At 42.1% G+C, this 7,657-nt stretch overlaps 1 pseudogene; it reads right to left on the reverse strand.

Annotated features, from left to right (window-relative positions):
- Positions 1-1,285: 1,285 nt before the first annotated feature.
- On the reverse strand, positions 1,286-2,183 carry LOC138169774 (calcyclin-binding protein-like; annotated as a pseudogene).
- Positions 2,184-7,657: the final 5,474 nt, after the last annotated feature.

The raw sequence follows: 7,657 nt of genomic DNA on the forward strand, positions 1-7,657 counted from the left end.
CCTTTCCCCATTGGGCTCTCTTTATGCTCCAATTACACTTGACTACTAATTTTTCCCTGAACTCATCCACCTGTCTCAATTCCACATGTTCACCTAATAGCTGGACAACATTCCCTTCACCATTTCCTCTGTCCAGAAGAAACCTTTAGAAAGAGAAGTCTCATGGAAAAGAATGGGCTAAAATTTAATTTATCTTGCAGCTTTTATATTTGAATCTGAAAAGGGACTTCCATATGACTTCTCAGAATGGGGAGAGTGATGAGGGTGGAAGCTAGTTTCCCTGAAAATTTTCTTTTTTAATTCAGCTAAGTATAAAAAAAAAATCACCAACAGTTTGTACCAGAATGAGGTAAGTTAAAACCTAGAGTGCAGAGTTGGGAGGGGCCTTAGAAAAGAGATTATCAGAGCTAGGAAGGGTTTTAGAACAGGTCATATCACAGCTAGAGGGCCTTAGGAAGAGACTTCACATTGTCAGAACTGAAATAAAGCTTAAGTCATGGAACACAAAGCCTCAACACTGAAATGAACACTAACTCAGACCCTAGAGGCAGAGGTATTGATGGGCCCTTCTGCCATGGAAGATCTGAGCTCAGAAGGGCCTAAAGAAGAGAGATTATTGAATGCATAGAAAGTTTGAATAACAAGGAACCTGTAACTCATCTAATCTACTCATCCCACAGTGGAGGAAATGAGGACAACTCACCTTGACCACAGGGCGGATTAGTAATAAAATCCCCATCCAATGGAAGTTACTGACCAAGCTAATAACAGAGCCAGAAGTAAAATTTACATCACAGTCCAATTCCATCAGTGCCTATGTTTCATGTCCAGTTCCATGGGAGCCTCATGCTCACCCCCTCTCCTCCTTATCCCTTTCTTACTCTTCACCATCTTTGCCCCAGCTCAACCACAGGAGACTTTCGCATGAGTCAGGAAAATGGGATTCACCGAGATTCTATAGGCCTGACCTATAGTCTGCAATTTTTTTGGAATGTAGGTTCAACCCCTTTAATTGTGCAGATGAACCCCAGAGATAATGAATGTATAAGTCTCTAATTAGCAAGACTTTTTTTGGCATTGAAGGGAGGAACAAATGATCCTTTCTTGCACAGAAAAACCAGGGCACTGAGGGAATCTTTCTTGAAAGAGGTGTTTTAAAATAATCTTCTTTCATTTTAAATAAATTCTCCAGCAAGAAATGGAAAGAGTTCATGATCTTTGCTTGGAAGAAGTCTGTGTAAACAATATGCTGGCCATATGATTTATGCAGCTCAGCAACAGTCTGTTATTGGAAAGAATATTTCCACATTGGTGACCGCAAAGACTTTTCTTCCCCAAATCCCCTCTCTCCTTTGACTTGCTTCTATTTTGACTCTAGCCAGGATTTATTAAAAGTTCTTTTCTCTCCATCATCTCCATCTTCATAAATTTTCCTCAAAATATTCATCAGCCCCTCCTTAGGATCTGTGTCATTATCAAAGAAAAATTTTCCATTCTTCTTTCATTCTTTCTCCACCTGGGTCAGGTGGTCCCATTTATTTTTTATTTATTTTTAGTTTTTTGGAGGGAGAAGGCAGGGCAATGGGGGTTAAGTGACTTGCCCAAGGTCACACAGATAATAAGTGTTAAGCATCTGAGGCCTGATTTGAACTCAGGTCCTCCTGACTCCAGGGCTGGTGCTCTATTCATTATACCACCTAGCTGCCCTGGGTAATCCCATGTCTGTCCCTGCAGAATAAAAGAACTCTTATCAGTCTTGATATTTCTTAAACTACTTTCTACAGAGATGAGCTTGGAAAGATTGTTGACAATCAAAGAGTAGTTTTAGCATTAAGACTCTTTACGAGAACTTCAAATGACCTCTCATGAACTGCCCCTGCACATTCTAGGTGGAGACTTGCTGAACACCATTTAAGGTGATGTAGATTTTCACATATTCAGCGGATTGATCACATCCACAATTGCTGATTTTCACTGTGTACCCAACTGAAGTGAGGACAACCACAGCTGCTGGTTTCTCATCAACAGGTTCTCCTTTCTCCTGTCCCTTCTGCTTGATTTCTCTCTAACTCAGACTTTTCTGCTTGTTAGGACATCATAGATTTTTTCTTGGTGGCTTTTCCCAGAAATTCTTTCACTTCTTCCAATTTTTTTTCCGTAGATTTCCCCAGGGCTGCCACCATGGTTTGCTGCCACTTCCAGGAGTAACACCAGCTGTGATCCTGCAGCAGGGAGGGCCCGGGGATCCCACACCACAAGGACTGACTCAGAGTGCTGCTCCTGCTGCCTGCAGAGTGTGAACCTAACTGCTAAAGCAGTCTGGGAATGAATGGGGCATTGGTGGGTGGCCATCTAGGCCCCTGGCTTGAGGACAGACTGGGCTTGCCTCTTGCCCATTTTCTTTAAAAATGGTCTGGAATCCTAACAAAGGCAAATGCAGCTCCTAAAAGTTTTTGGAAGCCTGAGCAGCATGGAAAGGAAGCAGACCAGGAATGCCTATTCTGCAATAATATCCTCTCCAGTTTCAGCCTTAGATCATACAGGGTCTCAATTTTTTCATCTGTAAAATGAGTCTAAAAATACTTTTCTGGATTCATTCACAGGCCAGAGAACATTAAACCAAATGTAAATAGATACATCTGAATTCCTTAAATTAGTGTATAGCCCTTATAGACTCTGTCCTTATCCCATTTTCCATTCCCATGGAAGCTGAGTGATCAGAGCTAGGCAAACAATTCTCTCTCAAGGTTCTAGGGGTGCCCTGTGGGGTCTCTTCCTAAGGTTATCAACTCAAGCCCTAATTCCAGTGTATTCTTTCCAATATCACTTACAATTTAGCATCTCTCCTGTGACTCCAATATCATATAACATCCATTAGCTTTTAGAATGGAATATTTACTAAGAAGATATCATGAGAACAGAAATGCAAAAACATTTCTCCCAATAACAGACTTCTCCCTTTATCACCTTGGTCCTTGGATATAGTAGCCTCAAATCTAAAATGATTGCTATTGATGAGGGATGGCTCCCTCTAGGTTCAGCAGGAACTCTGATCTTATCTAAGACCAGAAAACCTGCAGTAGCATCTGGAAAGAATTCAAGGTCTCAGGCTTAATTGGAGTGAGAGTTGTAGAAGTTTATTGTTACGCTTCTATAAGAAGCAGGCAAGAGTCCTTTAGGGGACCTGCAAGTGAGAGGGGTACAGGCTTTTACTTTTAGAGGGAAGGGACCTCAGTGCATAGATAAAGGTTAGAGCTGACTGAGAGGAACTTGTGACTTTAGTGCACAGATAGTTTAGATGAGATTTGGGCCAGACCGGAGGAGACAGGAGGCAAGGACAAAGGAGTATTTGGGCCAGGATGAGGAGACATGAAGAGATTAAGTAAGAACAAAGGAGCCACAGGGTGTTGCCTAGGCCCAGTGCGGATAGGGGGAAGGGGCAGAGTTTGAGGCTGGGAAAGAGATTTTACAGATAAATTGCTATTACAATTTTACAATACAAATTGCAGTTACAATTGTACAAACTGGTTTTACAAACTGATTTAGACCCCAGGTACCCCATCAACAGGACAAGCACACCAATAACATGATCTTGATTACTGAGCCATTCAAGCAAGGAAAAGTATTTTGCTTCTACATTTGAGGCTATAATTTAATTAGCTGACTTGGAATGGCTTAATAAATGACAGAAAATCATCTAGTATTCTCCTTCCCTTCTCCAATTTAGGAAGAAACAAACAGCTTGTGACAGAATTTGTCAAAGCCCCCAAGGCCGCCAACATTGCTATTGGCCAGATGCTGTGTCCTTGTCTGTAGGAAAACAAAGGTTAGAGCTGGCCTGATCATGGTCTTTGCTGGTTTATCACCACCAGCACCACACCCGAAAGACCATGGATATGTGGAGAGAACTTTAAGGTTTTTAAGCACTTTACTGACAGTATCTATTAGAATTCCACTTGTACTGTGAAGAAAACTGAGGCACAGAAAGGTTAGGTGGCTTGTCTGAGATCACCCAGGAATAGCCGCTCAGAAAATGTCAGGCTTGAGCTCTGACACAAGAAAGTCTTCCCTAGTCCTCCTGATCTCCCTCCCTCCTTCCATCCCATGCTACTTTGTAACCTTTGTACATGTAGTGGGCTGGCTGAAATACCTGTCAAGTATTTCTGGGTCTCCATGTCCTTGGAGGAAGTCCCTTGTAAGAGTATGGGCCGGGCTGCTGTCTGTCGGCCCTTGCGACACCATTTCCGTGTCTCTCTGCGTGTAAGAACACAATGCCATCCTCTTCCGTGTTCTGCAGAAGTCACTAGCTACTCCCTGAAGGGAAAGGGTACCAGGGAGACTTTTTCACAAATAAACAAAACTGCTTTGGAATAACTATTCAGGAAGGTGACAGGCAGTTGACAGGCCAACAGCAGGCATTTTATTGCAGTTATTAGATCGGTATTTCCCAAAAGCAGATCATCTTTGGAGAAAAGCTTGTGGTTATGTGACTCTTTTCAGAAATAAGATGCTTAAACATTCAGGGTAGAGATCAGCTTGTCTGGGACTGGGCGGATTTGCCCCAGAGGTTTCAGTTTACTGGACAGAGCCCTACAGTATCTAGATGGGGAAGCAAGGAGAGAGTGTAGATGAGGGCAAATCCCGTGCTCCTCCTGGACTTGAAATCAGGTTAGGGTGGGGGAGGTGGTTCAGCTGAAAAGACTGGGGAAAGCCTTTGATACATCTGGGCTTTTCCTAGAAAAAGCACTGTAACAGGATCTAGGAAGAGTTGGGCTCTTCCAATTTTGCTGCTAAATCACTTTGAGGCCTGAATATTGTCACTGTCTCCTGATCTTTAACTTTCTCATCCAGAAAATGAAACTGTTAAGCCAGCTATTGAATTGAGTCCTAACATACTATATTATAAATCAATTTAATTATATTCCATTCCATTAATTTACACAATTACAGTATCTCAGAGTTGGAAAGGACATCGGCAGTCCTCTAGAGATGCTGTGAAGCCAAGTGAGTAGACTGCCGGACTTGGAGTCAGCAAAACTTAGATTCAAATCCTGCCTTTTAACATTTACTGGCTGCATGACTCTGGCTAACTATTTAACCTTTCTGAGTCTCAAATTTTCATGGGTAGAATGGGAGGTGATAATCCCTCACTACTTATCACCTAGGTGACTGGAATTTGTAAATGTGTCCAAAGTCTTTGGCAAATATCTGTGTAGTGCTGTATTTACTGTTACTACTAGTCCAACCCTTGCCTGAACAAAAATCTCTCTAATGAATCCCTGGAAGTGGTGATCTGCTTGAACACCTTCAAACAGGGGAGGCATCACTTCCTAAGGCACCCCACTCCATGACAATAACAATAGCCAACACTTACATAGAGCTTTAAGGTTTGCCAAGCAGTTTACAAATATCTCATTTGATCCTCACAACCACCTTGGGAGATAAGTGCTATTATTATCTTCATTTTACAGATGAGGAAACTAAGACATGGAGAGCTTCAATGACTAGCATGAGGTCACTACGCGTCTAAGACTGGATTTGAATTCAGATCTTCCTGACTTTAGGTCCAGAGCTCTATGCTTTATCCATTGTATTAGCGCTCTCATTCTCTCTCTCTCTCTCTCTCTCCCTTCTTCCTCCTCCCCTCTTCTCTCTTCCTTCCTTCCTTCCTTCCTTCCTTCCTTCCTTCCTTCCTTCCTTCCTTCCTTCCTTCCTTCCTTCCTTCCTTCCTTCCTTCCCTCCCTCCCTCCCTCCCTCCCTCCCTCCTTCCTTCCTTCCTTCCTTCCTTCCTTCCTTTCCTATAGTACTATTCAGCTATATTATCTATACAGTTCTCATAGTTAGGAAGGTTTTCTGAAACCAAACCTAAATCAGCACCTTTACAAGTTCCATCATTGCTCATAGTCTTTCCTTGTGGAACCAAGAAGGAAAAACAAAAATTGCAGTTCCATTTAACTCAGACCGAGAACATATTTGCTCAATGAGGGCACTGTCCAAGGTTCTGAGAATGCAAGTGTCCCCATGAAACAGATACTCTTTTAAGGAGCTTGCACTTTCACAGGGGGATTGGCAAGTACACAGATAAGCATGAATCAAGGGGAGATGGGGGCGAGGGGAAGGAGGGGAACCTCTTACAGAAATGTGGGATCATGAAAGTCACAGAGATGGGAAAAGAAAGGATGAGATCAGGAATGGTGAGTAATTCAGTTTGTAACATATGAAGAACAGCATGAGAACAGGCTGGACACACTTGTTTGACTTCTTAAGGACTCTACTCCAGCTTGGGAAGAAATCGACAGTAGAGGAAGTCCTGGGAAGAACTGAACTGGTCTACTGTGAGTACTTCACACAGATCCCATCTCTCAATGACCAGACTGGTTCCCAAACTCCACCAACCTCTGCCTGGGTCATCAGTCAGGATCTGGGACTAGACTTTGCCCTGTAGTCATATGCATACTCTCCCTACCCTTTTTGCAGGGATTGAGGATCAAATCAACATTATCTTTGTAAGCATAAAGGGTGTGTCAAATACTACCCTATGGCTCCCCCTAGAATCTCAGTGGTTTTTAGGCTGCCAGTGCTGAGGTGCCATTTTTAGACTAATACTTTTAGCTCCTTCAACATATATGCATCAGTCTCATCCCTCCAGCATCCCCAGTAGACTCAATCTTACCCTTCCCTTGTGTACTCTGTATTTTTTTTGTTCTATTATTAATAGACTGCCTTTCTATGATATGTGCAGCAGTACTACTGAAGCTTACATTGATTTCTCATTTGTTTATATGATTACATGCTGTTTTTCCCAATTGAATATAATCTTCTCAAGGGCAGGCCTGGTTTTATTTAGTCATTTTTCCTTGTCATCTCCCAACACAGTATCTGTCACATGGTAGGAAGTCAGTAAATACTTACTGAATTTAGTTGAATTGACAGGCAGGTTGGATGAAGATTCCTAAGGACCTTGAGTACCTGAGTCAAGAGGTTCTACTTTATTTGGAAGATAATGTGGAGTCATAAAAGGGTTTTTAGAGTAGAGGAGTGATATCATAGCAGAGTGTTTGGAAGATTATTGGGGCAGTTGCCTGGAGGATGAGATGGAGAAGAATATTGGGGGCAGGGAGATCAGTAGAAGGCAATAAATATAACTCTAAATGAAAAGAGATGAGGAAATTTACTAGCATGGGTGGCTACAGCTTAAGTGGAAAGAAGGATATAGACTTGCTATAGTTCAGAAAAAGAAATGATCAAACTTATTGAATTACTACAATAAGAAATAATGAAGAGTGAAGGCCCTATAGTGATTCCATAGTGTTCTACCATATAGAATCCCATAAATCCTCTAGTGACTGGGAGGGTGGTGGCATCATCAATATAAAGAGAGAAGTTCTCAAGAAGATGGAACTTAAAAGACTAGGTTAATGAGTTTGTCATAACATCAGGGCTTCCAGATAGAGAGGGCTAGTAGGCAATTGGGAATAGTGGGTTAGAATCTAAGGAGAGGTTTGGGAGTCATCTGTACAGGGGTCATATAGAAAGCATGAGAAGGAAAAGAAAGAGGAGAGAGAGAGAGAGTAGGAGAGAAGAAGAAGAAGAAGAAGAAGAAGAAGAAGAAGAAGAAGAAGAAGAAGAAGAAGAAGAAGAAGAAGAAGAAGAAGAA

Source organism: Petaurus breviceps, unplaced genomic scaffold (assembly GCF_028583685.1).
Source record: "Petaurus breviceps papuanus isolate PSGF00001 unplaced genomic scaffold, PetGlider_PUasm1.0 373, whole genome shotgun sequence".
Lineage (NCBI taxonomy): Eukaryota > Metazoa > Chordata > Mammalia > Diprotodontia > Petauridae > Petaurus > Petaurus breviceps.